The sequence below is a fragment of the Botryllus schlosseri genome, chromosome 4, assembly GCF_051294905.1.
Source record: "Botryllus schlosseri isolate E-star chromosome 4, Bs_hap1, whole genome shotgun sequence".
NCBI classification, from domain to species: Eukaryota; Metazoa; Chordata; class Ascidiacea; order Stolidobranchia; family Styelidae; genus Botryllus; species Botryllus schlosseri.
The window spans coordinates 15,821,736-15,838,926 of record NC_137239.1 but is presented as its reverse complement, the minus strand read 5'-3'; the positions used below and the strand labels follow the sequence as shown (position 1 = coordinate 15,838,926).

The window sequence follows — 17,191 nt, the reverse complement described above, 5'->3', positions numbered from 1 at the left end:
CCAAATTTTTTTAAATTTTTTCCACCATAATACATATTGTAACCACTGGAATTCTCCATAGGGCCAGATTTCGTTAAAATATTGGTTTGTCCGTGTAAAATGTTGCATGATTCTAAGCCAAAAACGTTTTTTCATGCCAAACTACTTCGTTAGGACAGTCAGTTCCAACCAGAAATGAAGATAGGTGGTACAATTTTAACATTATGTGGGAAAACACCTAATTTGCATACGTTAAGTCAAAATTTGGTCAAAATTCAGTTTGTTTAGGTCAAAAAAAGTCAACATTTAAATTTTTTAGGTAAAAATTTTCCTTTTTTTAGGTCAAAAAAACCGCCCTAGTTATTACTATATTCGTTTGACTCTTGTAGCGTTCCAGCATCTGCAATTGCGGATTGATCACTCTTGACTCAGAACAGGCGTTATGGCACTTTCTATGGAAATTACTTGATATTGAATAGCGTACAATTCAATACGATAAGCCACCTTTAAGCTGTGATTCGACCACCAGTCCATGAATTTCCTTTATATTAAGTTATTTATACTGTTACACTATACTATACAACTTCAGCCACCGCATCGCCGAACGTTATAGTCATAAATATTTAGCAAAACGATTAGGTGCTTATCGCTTGACGGCCCTACGGCCTATGGTCCATGCGGTTCACATTGTATACGTAGAAAAGAGGTCCTATGAATAACGATCAAATATCAGAATGGAGTAGGAACGATCATGTCATAAATGGCGGTTTTATGTTGAGATAGTATTCGTGAAGTTTTCAAGCAAATCTAAACATCTTAGATCAACACCTTGGCAACGTAATGCGAAACAAATAAAATTCCACTTCCTCGTAATTCTCAATGTCATACTCTTCCAACTATAAGCAAATATCCCAGCAGCGATGTACAATGTACATTGATCGTCAAACGCAGCGGCTACATGTCGACCGAATTGATTAATATTATTAGAACGAGGCTAAACGTCATGTAAGCCGATATTTGACATCACACCATGCGTGTGTTTGTGTATGCATTTGAATATGCTGATAAGGGTATATGGCTATGAATGAATTATTTTATTCACCGCTGTTACTTTCAAGGTGACGATGGTTTCAAGAAGTTCAAAGAACATATGCGAAACGTGGGAACTATCATTTCCATTGATGCTTATTATGATGACGTGGCGGAAGGTAACGAATGAGAAACTGTTTACTCCTATAGGGAAAGGTCGTTTTTACAAACCCGCCAGTATACATGACTATTATGTAACATGTGTATGTACCGTGTACTGGTAGCGGTTTATGCATTACCGGTGTGACGTGTTTCAAATCTATTATAGTAGTAGCTCGTATTTTTATATTGTAACTATTAACTAGGGGTGCAAGGCCACTGTTTAAAACAGTGGTTCTTAACCTTGCCTCCAGCGCCCCCTAAGGGGCGCTGGCGATTTTGAAGGAGGCGGAAACGCTCAGGGGCCGATATGGGGGGCGCTGGGATCAGAAGGGCGATATGGGGGGCGCTGGAGAAAAACGGCTTCGCAGTAGATGATGTGGTAGTAGAACATATCCGTAATGAGTATTCAGAGCGAATTAACACCGAAAACTTCGTTATATATACTATAGCCTAGAAAAGACATATAGGTTTAATTGTCCATAGGCACCTAAATGACTGGCACCGAATGTTCCTGTCTTGGCAATCTGAACCTCAGAAAACGAATTCCATCTGGCAGGGAAAAATTATACGCCAGTGAAGAAATACCAATTTGAAATCGTGTGCGTCTTTTAGTTTAGTACGATTGGGCGACAGGGATATATAGAACTAGATATCCCTGTTGGGCGATATCCCTGTTGGGCGATTCTATATTTTTTGATATAGCAGACAGGTGGTCACGAAATAACATCATGCAGCGAAGTCATACCAACAGGTCCACCCGCCCGAATATGTTTAATTATTAGTTACGGGCCCTACAGTTTCCAATACACCGCACAATGTTCCCTCTACGTTTTGACGAGTCTGCGCACACTCACCAGCCAAGAAATTGATAGCAATATATATGCAATTCCCGATCTTATTGACCTATTTTAACATGAATTATCGACAATTTTCGCGCTTCGCACTGGCTCGCTAAACAATACAGCTGATTCCGTGGCAAAAGCGAACAACGTGATGGGGGGGGGGCGGTCGGTTTATCACCCTATGGGAGCCCAAGACCCAAGTTTTTTCGGGGGGCCTGACGAAGTGTCGTTTCGTTCCTGCCAACGGGTATACGCCCGAAGATGCATATTTATCATTGAGGGGTCCTACCTTTTCAATCACACATCACTCAGCTCTACCGGTATATCTGTTTACGTGAGCAGAGAGAGGATAAAAATTGATATCAATATATATGCAATTCCCGATCATATTGACCAATTCTATCAATCAATTAGTGAAATTTTTCGCGCTTGGCGCGTCTAGGGGAGAATAGCTGGCTCAGTAAATAGACTGCCAATGTAGATAACCAGTATCAGCAAATAGCGGATAGCCGACGAGGGGTCTTGGGGGTGAAGCCACCTGGAAGTTTGGTTTATCAACCATGGGGGCCCAAGACCAACGTTTTTTTTTTGGGAGGGGGGGCTGATGAAGTGCTGTTACGGCCCTGGTAACGAATTCATTGTACCTACTAGCACGCCCGAATATGTTTAATTATTAATTACGTGCCCTATATCTTCCAATACAACAGCTCGCTCAGCGCTACTGGTAAATCTGATAACGTGGGCTGAGAGGACAACAAGTTTATAGCGACATATATATGTAATTACCACCTGTTCATTCATGCATTATAGAAAATTTTGGCACCTAGGGCGACCAGGCCACACAAACTTTTGCTGACCATCGAAATCACGTTACGGGGTTGTTGGGGGCGAAGCCCTCAGAATTTTGGTTTATCACGCTATGGGTGCGCAAGGCAATCGTTTTTAGGGGGGTTGACGAAGTGCTGTTACGGCCCTCCCTCTTATTCATTGTCTTTATTACATTCCTTACAATATGAGGTTGGGGGGCGCTGGAGCACGATAATCTTTGAAAGGGGGCGCTGGAGGGAAAAGGGTTAAGAACCACTGGTTTAAAACATTTTTTAGGTCATGACGTCACGAATATTCAATTGTGAGGTCATAGGGGATTGATATTGACAATTGCAAATATAACGTAAATATAGCTCCTTTGACGAAATATCTGTACTATATAGCTGTTGAAACGACTGTTTTGAGGGTTCCAACTATCGCATATCGTATTTGTCGACTATATCTGGTGGTAACCGTCCGTAGGCTCATACAACATGTATTTTGGAAAGTATTTACAATTATGGCATACTTATATAACTTGAAAAAAACATTTTTTTAATAAAGGCATTTGTTTAAAACACTTTGTTCAAACCATTTGATTTAAATGCAATCGTAATTGTGGCACACACGAAAGTAGATCTGAACCTACTCAATTTTTTATCCCCGATCTACTGGACGCCTCAGTAACACTTCTAAATAATATATGCGATACGTATGGTGTACAGGAATTTTCGCGGTCACAATTCACAAGCCAAAAGAATGATTTGCCTTCTAAGTTGTCGATTTGGATAATATACACCGTGATATGCGTTCGATGAGGCGCAATCGTGGCGTCAAGTCACGGCATCATTGGAAAATATTATCTACAAAATTTCAACTGCCACTCACTAATATGTAGATATTGACGCCAAACATTCTTGTGTTATATGTAAAGACACGGAGTTGGCCAGGATACGGACAAAAGTCTTGCCTGCATTTTACGATTGATAGATGATCGTGACTCCATCTCAATGCTATATTCCGAACCTTCCTCATTTTAATCCTGGCCACCTTAATGAGATGAGATCCGTGGTACGGCTGTCTGAAATGGGCAGACGGTCAAATTTATTACCAAGTTTGATATTTTCAGCGACGCCGCCGTCATGTGAGATTAATTCGACAGACGATGGTTGTTTCTGGATATCGGCGACCGGGGAAAGAAATATGACGTACGACGATGGTGTTAAGAAATGCATCGAAGGCAAATCCTATGTGGCGGAAGTAAAAAATCAAAAAGAATATGATATGATCATATCTTTGCTACGGAAGCATTGGAAGCCGAAGGGAAACGCAATATACGCGAATGCATGGATAAAAGGCACCATTGACCCGATGGTCAGTTTATATGGTCTGTGCGATGTTAAAATGTAAGGAAGAGGCTCCTTCAGAATGCATGTACAAAGTGAACCCGAATATAATCAGGAAAAACATGACAATATTCGAATGTGAATGATTGAATTCACTAGTACCTGAAAAATACGCGAGGTAATTCGCCCAATAGTTAGTATATTCGGTCTAGACTGCACTGACGAATACGTCATGTTGAACTGGCTTACACAAGGTGCACAATAGGTCCTCGTCTGATGCGCTGATGGTTAACACGATATCCCTCATAAAAGTCGATTACCAATTCTTTACGCCACGCATAATATCGTAACGGATCAACTTTTCACTGGACGGAGGATAGTCCCGAGGATTTCTTTGCACTTGAGTACGCAGTGAGTGTACCGCTGCTGATATAATGTTTTTGATTAGTTTACCCGTCATCACAAAGTGATAGCACAATAGCGATGTAAGTTTGCTGCCTCAACGACCATATAGGTAAAAGAGGGCTGGCAACAAAACAAAATTTTTGGGGGATGATAAAAGTTTCAAATTCAAATATGCTGGTGGTGATCGAGGTGCGTCGAATAGTACTGTGGATAGACTAAATCGGGTGCTCAGGAATAATATAAAGATATAAATTATAATATAAAATATTATCGGTCGGGTGTAAGAACACCACATATGTTGACACACCGTGATATTAAGCAAATAATTTCTTTGCCACGAAAAATTACCCCGGAATGTCGTAGGGCAATTTGCTCCATAGTAAGCTCCAACAACCAACCACTATGCCCATACAGCCATAAACCTACCGGTATTAGAATGATTAGTCAATCAAACTTGTAATATTAAACGCTTCTCTGCAGTTTGGATGGAAATCCTAAACCGTTATTCTTAGTGTCAAAGATTTTCAGATTTCCACTAGAACTGTCAGAGCCAAGTTACAAAAAGTCAGAACCAATGGAACCAGGAGTACGAAATCAACTGATGTGAAGCATCGATATAAATTTTCACTGCACCTTGACAACATAACCCCGACAAAAAGTTGTTTATTTATCGTAAACGCCAACGAGAATCCCATTTTCGGCATCTTTACGATCCAATTCATTGCCATTCCGGTAAACGCTGTGTCACTCACAATCTGTAACAGTTTAGGACAGACATAGGCAAGAATTGAAATTAATGGCAATTTTCCGCGCAAAGCGACCGTATTTCGCTGTGGCACCATCAGTAATTATAACGTCATCCTCCCTGTATATGGGCGTTTTGGACCTGTGCTCAATAGACTTCGCTGGCTAATAATTGTATCCATTGACTGAAATATAGGTTGAGTTGTTGCATAACAACCAACATCTGCGGGGAGCGTAACTACCTCTTTTACGATCAACGCCTCTTCTTGTCAACGCCCCCGTCGCTCGGTTTGAAGCTACCGCGTCTTCCATTTCGCAACGCGCCAACGAGGCGCTGGCGCACACGTTGGGAGCAACTGATCTAGCCTGAGAAAATTGTTACACGAGACTGGAAGTACTATACTTTGTGGCCTAAACAGGTGGTGTGGAAATTTAAATTCAATCATAAACCGCTCCACAATATCAAAAAAGAGTATTGCAATGTGCTTAAATACCGAAAGTTTTAGTCTGGAAGTAGCCTATACGACGGTTCAGGTTTGTCTCAAAATGTAGCAATAGGAATGCAAGCCATGGACAATGTCATTTTAAGATAAAGAGACTAGATTGACTGCATCATGTACTGAAACCATGAACTGTAGATCATGATGCATGACGGAACAAACTATTCCATCAAATTGTTAATGATATTTTATGACTCCAAAAGTGCTGAACTGAATCTGATAATTTTCAACATTCGGTCTCTCGTCATCGAGAATCTATATCACAGTAACGATGCAAGGTCATCACGTCAACCTTAACACGCAGGTTGCGAACCATAGTAAGGCAATATAGAACGCATACAATAAAGGATTTATTATTCCAAACATTGGTTTTAACACTAGAACTACCGGAACTTCGAACTACCTAGAACTACCATGTGGCTTTTTTGACGCATGTTGAATTTTTTTCGATTAAATGCATTTACCGGAGCTACAAATCAGCACAAATCTCAACAAACGGCATCAGAAACCATTGGCATTGCGCTCACAGCTACTTGCAATATTTTACATACACCTCAGTGCAACACTTATAAAACAAATCGCCGTTTTTTGGTGTAACATATAAGTGTTGCTCTGGTGCGCATTTGGTATTTGAGCACGTTCTTTAAAAATTTAGAGTAGGTTCCAGATCCGCTTTAGCCACATCATCATTGTTGGTTATTGCTGACATATCATAAAGCTTATCAGATAAGATTTGCATAATGCAATTTCGCAACTAATCCACGATTTGCATATTTTTATAGTATCGGCATTTTGGCAAGTAGAAGATCATTCACATTCTAAGAAAACATGCACGGACCATCGTCGACTTGTTGGAACCCTCATAGAATACTGCCTTGCAACCTGACCAATAATATCCCCCTGGTTTTGTTTCGTTATAACATTTAACCGTCACTGGTTTCCTGTTTGTGTTGTTTCTGAAGGAAACAGTTACCTCCGGTTGTAGTGAACTCAATATATATGAGTACAACTGCGATCTCTACACTGGCATCTCGCCGTTACGCTAATCAACAAGATGATAGCTTTGAAAAGTGTGGCTACATGAAGCTGCCTGTGTTCCTTCTGGTTCTGGGTAGCTTCAAGCAACTTCTGACAATAGTGTGGACTGGGACTTCGTTTGCTTCTCCAAGCGTATACAGCCACATTCACGTAACATTGTTTCGAGATGGATTACATCAGATTCTTCATATTACTATGCTTGGCAAATGTATAGATTATGGAAGAGGTGTCCTGTCCTATCCTTGCCTAAATATGAGACGCCCTTGTACAGATACTTGGTAGCAGCAGCGTCCACCATCTGACATTTTACCCCAATTATTTGCTGGTATTTCGACCATGGCAGGAACGAAAACAATATTATCTTTATCGAGTCCACACCCTTTTTTACTCCTTATGTCAATAGAAAGCTCATGACTTCCATAAACCTGTTCTTCGAGAGGGCCTGACTGAACATAATGCACCCATGCCCTCAGTCGTCATATGCATTCAATTCACTAGATTCAGCTCACTCTCCCCCCGAAGATCCATCTCGTATACCGGAGCAAAGACCCTTTGCCCTTGTACAACCTTAGTATATTAGTATGGACAATGCAGATGTCGGCTTGGTCTAATGGTACATTTCAAATGTCATGTCCTGTAACACGCTGAGCTTCAGAAATATAATATTACAGAGTTTTGTTGACTCGGAACGAGGAAGATCCAGGGCCTTCTTTTACAAGGGATGTTGTTGCTAACACAGTTAGACCGAGTCGATATTAACAAAGTTCTGTTGTTACAAACGGCTTTTCTGCGTTTATCAGATACATAACCACTTTCAAGAATATGAAACCGCGATGCCTGAAGGTAGAAAAACTGTAATGCGTCAAAAAAGCCACTCGGTAGTTCTAGGTAGTTCTGTGTATAACTTTTTTATTTGTACTAGATGAGTGATGAAAATCACAGGTAAGGTGGCCTACATAAAATAAATAAAAGTCAAGAAGTTTCAGCCGAACAGCGTAAGATTTGACTGAATGCCAGCTCTTCAAAAATGAAAATGCGTCAAAAAAGCCACTTGATCGTTCTAGTGTTAATGTAATAAAGCTTGCTTAGTTTTTGCCTTTATTTTAAGGACCCGCCAAGCAACACGAATCAGCATCCTTATATCAAATGGTATTCGGATTCGTATATCGTATACCCGAAAAGAGAAAGTGGAAGGACTCACCTTACTCTTTATGCAGACTCTAAAGGAACAAAACATGAAGGAATGTTAAACAGATCGCCGAGCTTTACCGTACTTGCGGTCGCTTGTCATTTTCTTCCGACTTAATTCACATCCCTGTACTTCGACAACACGGGGATTTAGAAGAGACGCAGATGAAATTTTTCTGCTTGTCGCCACTGCAGACCTACTATTCAGGATTGTATAGCTATGTCCAATGTATCCGAGTGAATTGAAATGTAATTATAAAATTAATTTCGATCCTTTGCTTGTCATGGGTATTCATGGTGTTTGTCAACTACTATGGTCATTTACACCAGACCAATATTCTTCATTCTTATTCCGTAGCTGATGAGTTGTAGCACGGCCCACTTCTAGGCTTTTGTGAGACACCGCTTACACCAGGAGTGGCCAACCTTTTTGGTCCACGGGCCACATGAGATTTACGAACCATTGTGCGGGCTACTTGAATGTTGATGACCTTTTTAGTCGTCCTATAGGAGCGAACCAGATTAGGTAATGTTGAACTTATATAGTAACGCATCAAAATCGATGCCCATTACGTCATGATAACTCGGTGTGTAGTTATTGAATGAATTCGGTCAGTAATTATGTTACTTGCAGATATTGCGGCTCGCCTCTGGATACTGGTTGGCTCATTTGGCATGGACAGGATTATTCGGCGCTTGGAAATATCAATATCGAAGATTTCGGCGAACATGCGTCTATCATTTTGTTTAAAGGTTTCATCGCCGATCATGATCTTTCTGTGAGTGCAGACGCGAAGTCAAATACTAGACGACACGTTCTCTCATAATTGCGAATATAGGTCGACTCAATTCTGAAAATTGGGGGTATTTTTAATTTTCTGGAGGGGCATCAATACTAAAAGCAAGAATTCGAGTGAAAATATATCGCGCGAAGTGCTAAGAAAAATATTAAGTCAAATAAATCTGCGACGAAATATTCTACTCCAAGGTCATATACAAAGATGTACTAAAATATGGCTGTCCACTGGCTACGCAAATTCGCTGGAATTGATATTTTAGTCATCAACATCCCCAATTTCGCGTTCAAGCCAATAAAGCTCTGGTTGGCCTTGCAAGTTCACAATAAATTATCTCGGCGAATAATTTTTTTGATATTATAACTATTTTCGAGAATTAACTCGCGGGTCACTGGTTGGCCTCCCCTGGCTTTCACGGATGAGATGGCGAAGAGAAATCTAGATAAACCTCATGTATATCTGGTGTATGCGTTATATTTGTGAATTTACGTCGTCATAGGACTAATAATAAGTGCTCGTCATTATTTACTCGAATGCATTGAAATATATTCCCTTTGTTCTGTGATCTTCTGGCTCTTGTTGATCTGTTCTCTGGGTAGTGATAAAATTGTGATCGGACGGATATGGTGGTGGCTTGCTTAAAGTGCAATCGTTTTTACCGTTATTCCACGGGGCGAGAATCACAAGGGATCCCTGAGCCTTTCTCAGTGGTTCTCTGGCGGCCAAGACACACACTCAACCTATACATATGATTTGCGATGACTAGGGCGATTTTTTTCTACCTGCAAAACGGAAGATTTACACATAAAAAATCAAAACTTTGACACTTTTGACTTCAAAATTCTCAAATTTGACCAAATTTGACCTAACGTATGCAAATTAAATGTTTTCTCCCTATAATGTAAGAATTGTACAACCTATCTTCATTTCTGGTTGTCTTTATGAAGTAGTTTGGTCTGCAAAAACTTTCTTGCATCACAAACTGACAAATTTGTACATGAAAAAAACTTATGTTAACTAAATCTGGCCCTATGAAGAATTCTAGTAGCTATATTACGCATTTTGGTAGAAATAATTAAAATCGCCCTATTCATCGCCCTACTCATCACGTATTATGGTAAAAATAATTTAATTTGTTGTAGTACAACGAAAGATACTTTCTTACTCTCTCGGATAGATAGTGTCTGTCCTTAGGTGCCAAAAATGGAGAAAGAACGTTCAACAGCAGCAGTTGGTGGCTGACAACACTGAGGTTGTGCGTACACTGCTGGTGACAAACCGTGTTGCTTCATTCTGACAATGGTGTCTACATCACAATTTTTCATCATGCGCTTCTTGATATAAGAGCCATGCAATGCCCACGCAGACTTGCTTCAGTCGGGATACTGCGGTACGTTGAGCATAACACCATGTCAACCTATTTGCTTCATTTCAATGTTTATGATTCACAATGAGCAGACAATGGGTCTTCTACAACGGTAGGCCTACAAAGTAGGCTATAAGCTGTAAATTGTCAAATGATAAGTTCACCGACAGTACAAAATCTACGATACAACGAAATGCAGGTTGCAAAAAAGTTTTAACTTTGTAAACAATTATGACATTTTTTGACCTAACGCTACAATTTTGACCAAATTTTGACTTTTTTGACATGTCAAAAAAATCGCCCTAGTGATGACATACCCGCCTCGGCCATCATCGGTTGCGGGCAATTTGATCCGATCAATAGTCGCGTTATGACTATTGACGTCGTGTGCAGTGGCATACGCAGGGGGAATTTGGGTCCGAGATCGAAAGCCCATCGATATAAAATGCTAATTCTATCTCCAATATTTATAAACTCATTTTCCATGAAGCAATTGGTATCACGCTATTGCGTTTCGAGGGTACAATACGATGACAATTTCCAAGGTACTCACATATCTGACCTGGTTTCTGACAGGAATAGCTGAAGTCACACGCACTATATATTAATTATAATTTCTTCAATTTCAAAATTATATGGTAATCGTTTTCACGCTATATTGCAGTGGTTCTCAAACTGGGGCGCGCGCTCCAATTGGGTATGTGATAGCATCCGAAGGAAGGCGCGAAGCTCCGGTACAATGAAAAAAACATTCCCTAACACGCGATTTACCTCCAATTCATAGTTATTGCTCTGTGTATAGTTCGATTTTCATATTTGAGAATTCTCTCATTAACAGCCATAACTAGCGCAAGTTTTTGCACCTTTTGCAACTTTTTTACAGCTTCCGGCAGCTTCCTGAATACTCAGATCTTATGTAGTATGTCAGTATGGTGTTATAAGCTGTATGGAGGAATCTTATACCGCAACTTTTTGCAACTTTTCTCCGTTTTTTTTTCATGCAACTTTTTGGAAGTTTTTCGATTTTTCATGAAACTTTTTGTAATTTTCATTTTCATGCAACTCACTTTTTACTCAAAGTATATGGCACCACATGTAAATAGATCGCTTGATTATTTAACTGTCGTTTAAATTTGAGGTCCTTTCTGATTTGACGTACATTCAGGCCAAACCGCCGAAAATTATATTTTCACTGGGTCAATGTTTCAAGGCTATTGATTTTGTTGAAGTCGCCAAAATTGAGTTTTGCTACAGTGCCTTGGATATCGATCGATTCGAGTATCTCATACCCTAATAATTTCAAAGAACTTGTCCGCAAATGCAACATTTTAGTGCAACTTTTGTGAAAAATAAGTGCAACTTTCCACGGATTTGACTGCAACAAAACCGTGCCCTAGTCATACCTCTTCATGCCATCAAACTATCAGTTGGGATTGCCGGCAATCTGGTTGCATTTTATGATATGACGATAAGTAGGTGCGAAATTTTCACGTGTCTAAAAAAGTTTGAGAACCACTGGCATAGAGCGAAACGATTTACGGCGTGTAGTCACCTAGTCGGTCAGTGTTCTTTTCAATGCTAAGACGACAATAATATATCAAAAACGCTTCGGTAGGGTCTTCAATGCTGCTCTGACAATGGAATACTTCAGCAGGCAGTGCCTCAGAGGAAGGAGATTGATTGATTTGTCCGGCGCGGATTGCAATTCAGAAACACACACGCCTGTAGGGTCTCCAATGCGGTACTGACAATGGAATACTTTAGCAAGCAGTGCGTTTAGGAAGGAGATTGATTGATATGTCCGGCGCGGATTGCAATTCAGAAACACACACGACTTATTGACGTTTAAGTAGTTAGAGTACAAGCACCAATATAATAAAACGACGTCGGATTATACAATCGCATTTGGAAGTTTGGAGGCCACCTACGAAATAATCAGATAGCAATCTAATATATAGTATGTTCTAATATGTTCGTATACCTCTACGAGCCCCTTGTACACTTTGCGTGCTGTATTTAAAAATACACTGAATGCTAGTTATTTCGCTTGAAGAAGATCCTCACGCTACACGGCAGGTGACTGTAATAGCTTACTACAGTGTAGCTTCTTCGTGTGACTATTGGCTGGTGGTTGGAACTTGGCATACTTACCAGTGACTGTAAGCTGCATTGGAGAAGTCGTATGTCCCAGTTTTCATGGGAAAACCAATAATTGAATTTGACAGTCTTGCAAGCGATGGATACAAAATCTTTCCACCTTGTGAATGTTGCGTCCCAACCGAGTTGCCTATCATTTCAATGTGAATAGTTAAATTTCAAAATTGTCCGACATAATCGTTGATCCCGCTGGCGTAGAAGCGGAAATAGTTCTATTAAATTACGAGGATTGGTTAAGGGCTAGAAATAGTTGGTCTGTAAAGTGCGAGAGCTGAAATAATGTAAAAAGAGATATATTCGCATTTCGGGTGAATTTGGTCAATTCTAAGAGTGCAATGTATTGCCTAGTATGGGGGATGTGGATAGAACGATTACATCCGAAATAAATTTCCTCCACTGGGATACTCTTGTGGTGCCTGGTAGTTCGAAAAGGAAATGAATATGGAAATTCCCCGGTAGTTATTGCGCCTTCGTCCAATCACATCGGAGTCATTTCCCGCCGTTTGTCGGTTACAGCTATGAAATTATCGCGAAGATGATCACATGTTCAAAAGCTGCGGCTTGCTCGCACCGCGATACAGGGAAAGGATAATGGTAGTATGAGATGTAGTGATTCCATACAATTGGGCCATCAAGGTAGCCTAGAAGTGTCGACGTATGTGAAACCATTATAAGAAGAGGGTGGGAAACAGCGGGTCCCACGTTTCACTGAGAATTAGTAACAGCGAAGTGAATAATTATTATCAATTAAATTGTATAGTATGCGTACATAACAAAAGGTAAGCTGATTATTAGAAATATGTTAAGTTAGTGAATTAATTCTTTTAAATCTAATAAGTATTGATTCAGTACATATACTTTGATATAATTGCGAGGCACACTTTTCCTCCCGAGCAACCTTGGGACGGTTCAATTGCGTATGCTATATCGAAAATTTTGCATCACGCGAAGACAAATAATAGTGGAAGTACTGTTAGTATTGGTTTAGTCCATTTCTCGTAAACGAGCTGGTTTGTTTGTTTGGGGTATTTGTGGTGTTTGTCGACTACAATGGTCATTTACACCAGGCTGAGTTTGTGCATTTTGGATTACGTATCTGCCGACTAGTTTGTTTATTTTATTCACACAACATTGACGCTTTTCGCCTACAAGGTCATTTGCGCCCAGTACATTAATTTCAGTAATGTCAAATGTCTTTGCTTGGTCATTTGCTGCCATTTTTCTAGAGTTCGGCTCTCTCTTCCTCTTGGCTTTTCAAGGCGCTGGTATGTACAGCGGGATCGGCGATGATGAGCCCAGATAAACCTCCGACACACGGAAACATGGCAGAGCCGAGACTCGAACCAGCAACCATTGCTGTGGTGACTGCAGTGTTTAACCAACCACGCCACCCGCTGCCCCCGCCGACTTGTAGCATGACCCACTTCTATGTTTTTTGTAAGTCATCGATTACGCGGATGAGATGTCGAGGAGGTGCCCAGATTAACCTTCAACAATTATGTAGGAATTCTGGAGTCGACCTCGGTCGGACTCGAACCCGCAACCCAACCCGCGCTATCTCGCCACCGTAAACTAGCTTGTGTTTGCAACTAACGACTTCTACTAAATGCCGCCAGGAAGCAATTCAAATTCCAGTCCGCGGCCGATTACATTTCATTTCGATTGTTGGTATCGGTCATAATAAATTCATACATTGCAAATCGCTCAAGATGTATCTTTTCTATGACATTAAAAAGGTTGATATCAGTTTTACTTGTTAAACAGTACGTTACTAGAAAAACTTGTGTAAATGGTGACTACCAGTTGCCTATACAGATATGTCGGTCCCGTAAATAAAATTTCATCACAACGCCGTGACATCGATTCTTAAAAACATTTCACCGCCTTTATACTCCACTTGAATATTTTCATTTAATACGCGATACGGACACGAGCAGTCGAACATAGTTGTGACAAGCGTGAAAAAAAATTGATAGCCATGAACAAAATAGCTTTTCATAGTTCGACAACAACCACTTTGCGAATTAGGGCTTATGCAATCATTTTAGCCGTGTTATCACATGGCACCACGATACAGTTAAATATCTCCCGACGTCTCTACAGTGTCGTCCATTTCGAAAATACTTACAGGGGCGCTGCGTTCTAAATATTATGTGGTCTCGAATTATAGAATAAACAGGGAAATAGTTTTATGACACAAGCTCGTTTACAGTGGCGAGATAGTGCGGGTTGGGTTGCGGGTTCGAGTCTGACCGAGATCGACTCCAGAATTCCTACATAATTGTTGAAGGTTTATCTGGGCACCTCCTCGACATCTCATACGCGTAAGCGGTGACTTACAAAAAGGCTAGAAGTGGGTCATGCTACAAGTCGGCAGGGGCAGCGGGTGTCGCAGTTGGTTAAACACTGCAGTCACGACATAAATGGTTGCTGGTTCGATTCTCGGCTCTGCCATGTTTCTATGTGTCGGAGGTTTATCTTTGCTCCTCGTCGCCGATCCCGCCTTCGAAAAGCCCGGAGGAAGAGAGAGCCGAACTCTTGAAAGATGGCAGCTAAAGATCACGTTGAAGGAGCAAAAAAAGCGAAAAAGACATCTGACATTTATGAAATGCATTCATTCATATATTGACACTGGGCGCAAATGACTCTTATAGCGATAAGCGCCAATGATGTGTTGATAAAAAGCAAAAACAAACCTAACACTGTGGTTCGCGAAGATCTTCCTGGTGGTACGCTATTAGATTATGTTTTTTTCAACCGAAGGAAGCTTTTAGTTCAGGTGGTTGGGTTGATTTTGAGTTTTTTGAAGCCGCCGCGTCGTGTTAAGTTCGTCGTTGTGAGTAGGGACAGTCCCACCAATGACGGCCTATGGGGAAGAGATCTAGTTGTAAAGCATTTGGATTCTTACCAAACCAAATTCCGTTTTAATATATTTGACCACAAGAATTCCAAATCGATCCACTACAGAATTCATATATTGCGCCTTAAAATGGGCAGTTTATTTTCTGTTTCGTTTATTTTCCCTACGTAATACCTGTATGGATTGAATATATACAGAACTTTGACTTTTGTTTAGAAATCAGATGTGTGTAGCCAGTCATATCTACTTGATAATAATGTTACTGTCAGCTAGGCTTACACTATAGAATGTTAAAAGTAAAATGGTATATCCTTGCAGACGCCCGTAACAAATGTATCTTTCCGCTTGTCGTCTAAACGATTAGTATTTATTCCACGCATACGAGTTTCGTCTTATCGTTTATTCAGGACGTTTGCGCAATGACAATATAAATGCTGGTCGTTTCTTGCGCGCTTTTCGGACGACTTCCATTACGTAGAATGTGGCCATCGTTCTCTATCATTGCGAAATGCATATTTGTCTGTGTCTTCTGCTACCGGCTTTGACACTGGGCTCACTCATTTTGAAATGCTGACATTGATTTCAGTCTCAAAATACCGTTGTTGTTGTTGTTGTTGTGTCAAAACAGTGTTGGGATCAAGTCACTACCTTCGAGTCACGAGTCATTTCGAGTCATTGCACATTTTGACTCGAGTCAAGTCAAGTCAATCGATTTTCGAAGGTGACTCGAGTCAAGTCAAGTCACTCGATTTTTGGAGGTGACTCGAGTCAAGTCGAGTCAAGTCAAGTTGCCTTTTCGAAGTATGAGGCATGATTACTTAATTGCATTTTGCTAGCTTTCTGAAATACATATTGAGGGGTCATTGATTCTGAACCGCAAAACGAATATAGAGTTGGCAATGTATCGCTCACATATATGTAGAACTGGTAAACTACGTAAGTAATTGTATAGCCTCAGTTGATAGTTACCAGCCTAAATAGAGAATAGAGAACGAGCTGATAAGACGCAATACATTACCCATTTACAAATTCATATGATACAGTTCGAGCCTGCGCCAATGGTTGGGGACTATATAAACTATATTCGAATTCAATTTGAATAAAACAAGAGATTTGGTCAAGGTGAGAATAGACATTTTGCCATTCAATTACTATACTACTACTATAGTTTACGACGACGTAAGCCCTAAGCTTCGATCCCTTCGTTTGCGGTCAATTTATTTATGAGAAAGCAATTGAGGCTCAGTAAATCGCACGATCATTGAATGATTGGTCGCTCACATGGGTTGCACCAGCGTTTCGCGAACAATCCAAACATATGCAAGATACAGATTTTTACCGACACCGATTAGGCCTACTTGATGACTTGAAATTGACTCGTGAATTTTGCTCCGAGTCACGAGTCAATCCACATTTCTGATACGAGGAGTCAAGTCAAGTCAAGTCATTTTAGCAAAGTGACTCGAGTCAAGTCAAGTCATACGAAAAAGGTGACTCGAGTCATCCCAACACTGTGTCAAAAGAAGCTATTCGCCTGAGTCCAACATCGCTATTCCTCACTATTGCTGAACAGGTTTCGTTGATGAAAACATCATTCGATCGAGGGAGAATCAGCTGATATGAATATATATATTTCCTTGACGTGCAATGGCCCAGACACTGCCAAGACCGATACGCTTAGAAAACAGCTTAGTGCTTCCCCACAACGTCAAGCGTTAGGCGGAGACAGTCTTTCAGCTACTGACGTCTATATCGCTAGCCCCAATAATATCGATTCTTTAGTCGCTTAAAAGCGTCGTCGGATATCGTGTGCAGCTTACAGTTTGCATTTGATAATCAAGATATTTCTTGTTCCATTTTTACTTTTTAAATAGAATACTGATTCTTTTGCGGTAGCTATGCCCATCGCTCATGTTAGAAAGCATATCGTTGTGCTGGTTTGAGTTGATGGAGAGAGTGTTTTCGAAAATT

General features: G+C 40.5%; 1 long non-coding RNA gene across 1 annotated transcript in view; it reads right to left on the bottom strand.

Moving 5' to 3' along the window:
• LOC145438236 (uncharacterized) overlaps positions 1-8,504 on the bottom strand; it is a 41,998-nt gene extending 33,494 nt beyond the window's left edge. The window contains exon 1 of the long non-coding RNA XR_013914898.1: positions 8,480-8,504. This is a non-coding gene — a long non-coding RNA (uncharacterized LOC145438236). The remainder of the gene's footprint in view (positions 1-8,479) is intronic.
• Between the last annotated feature and the right edge of the window lie 8,687 nt (positions 8,505-17,191).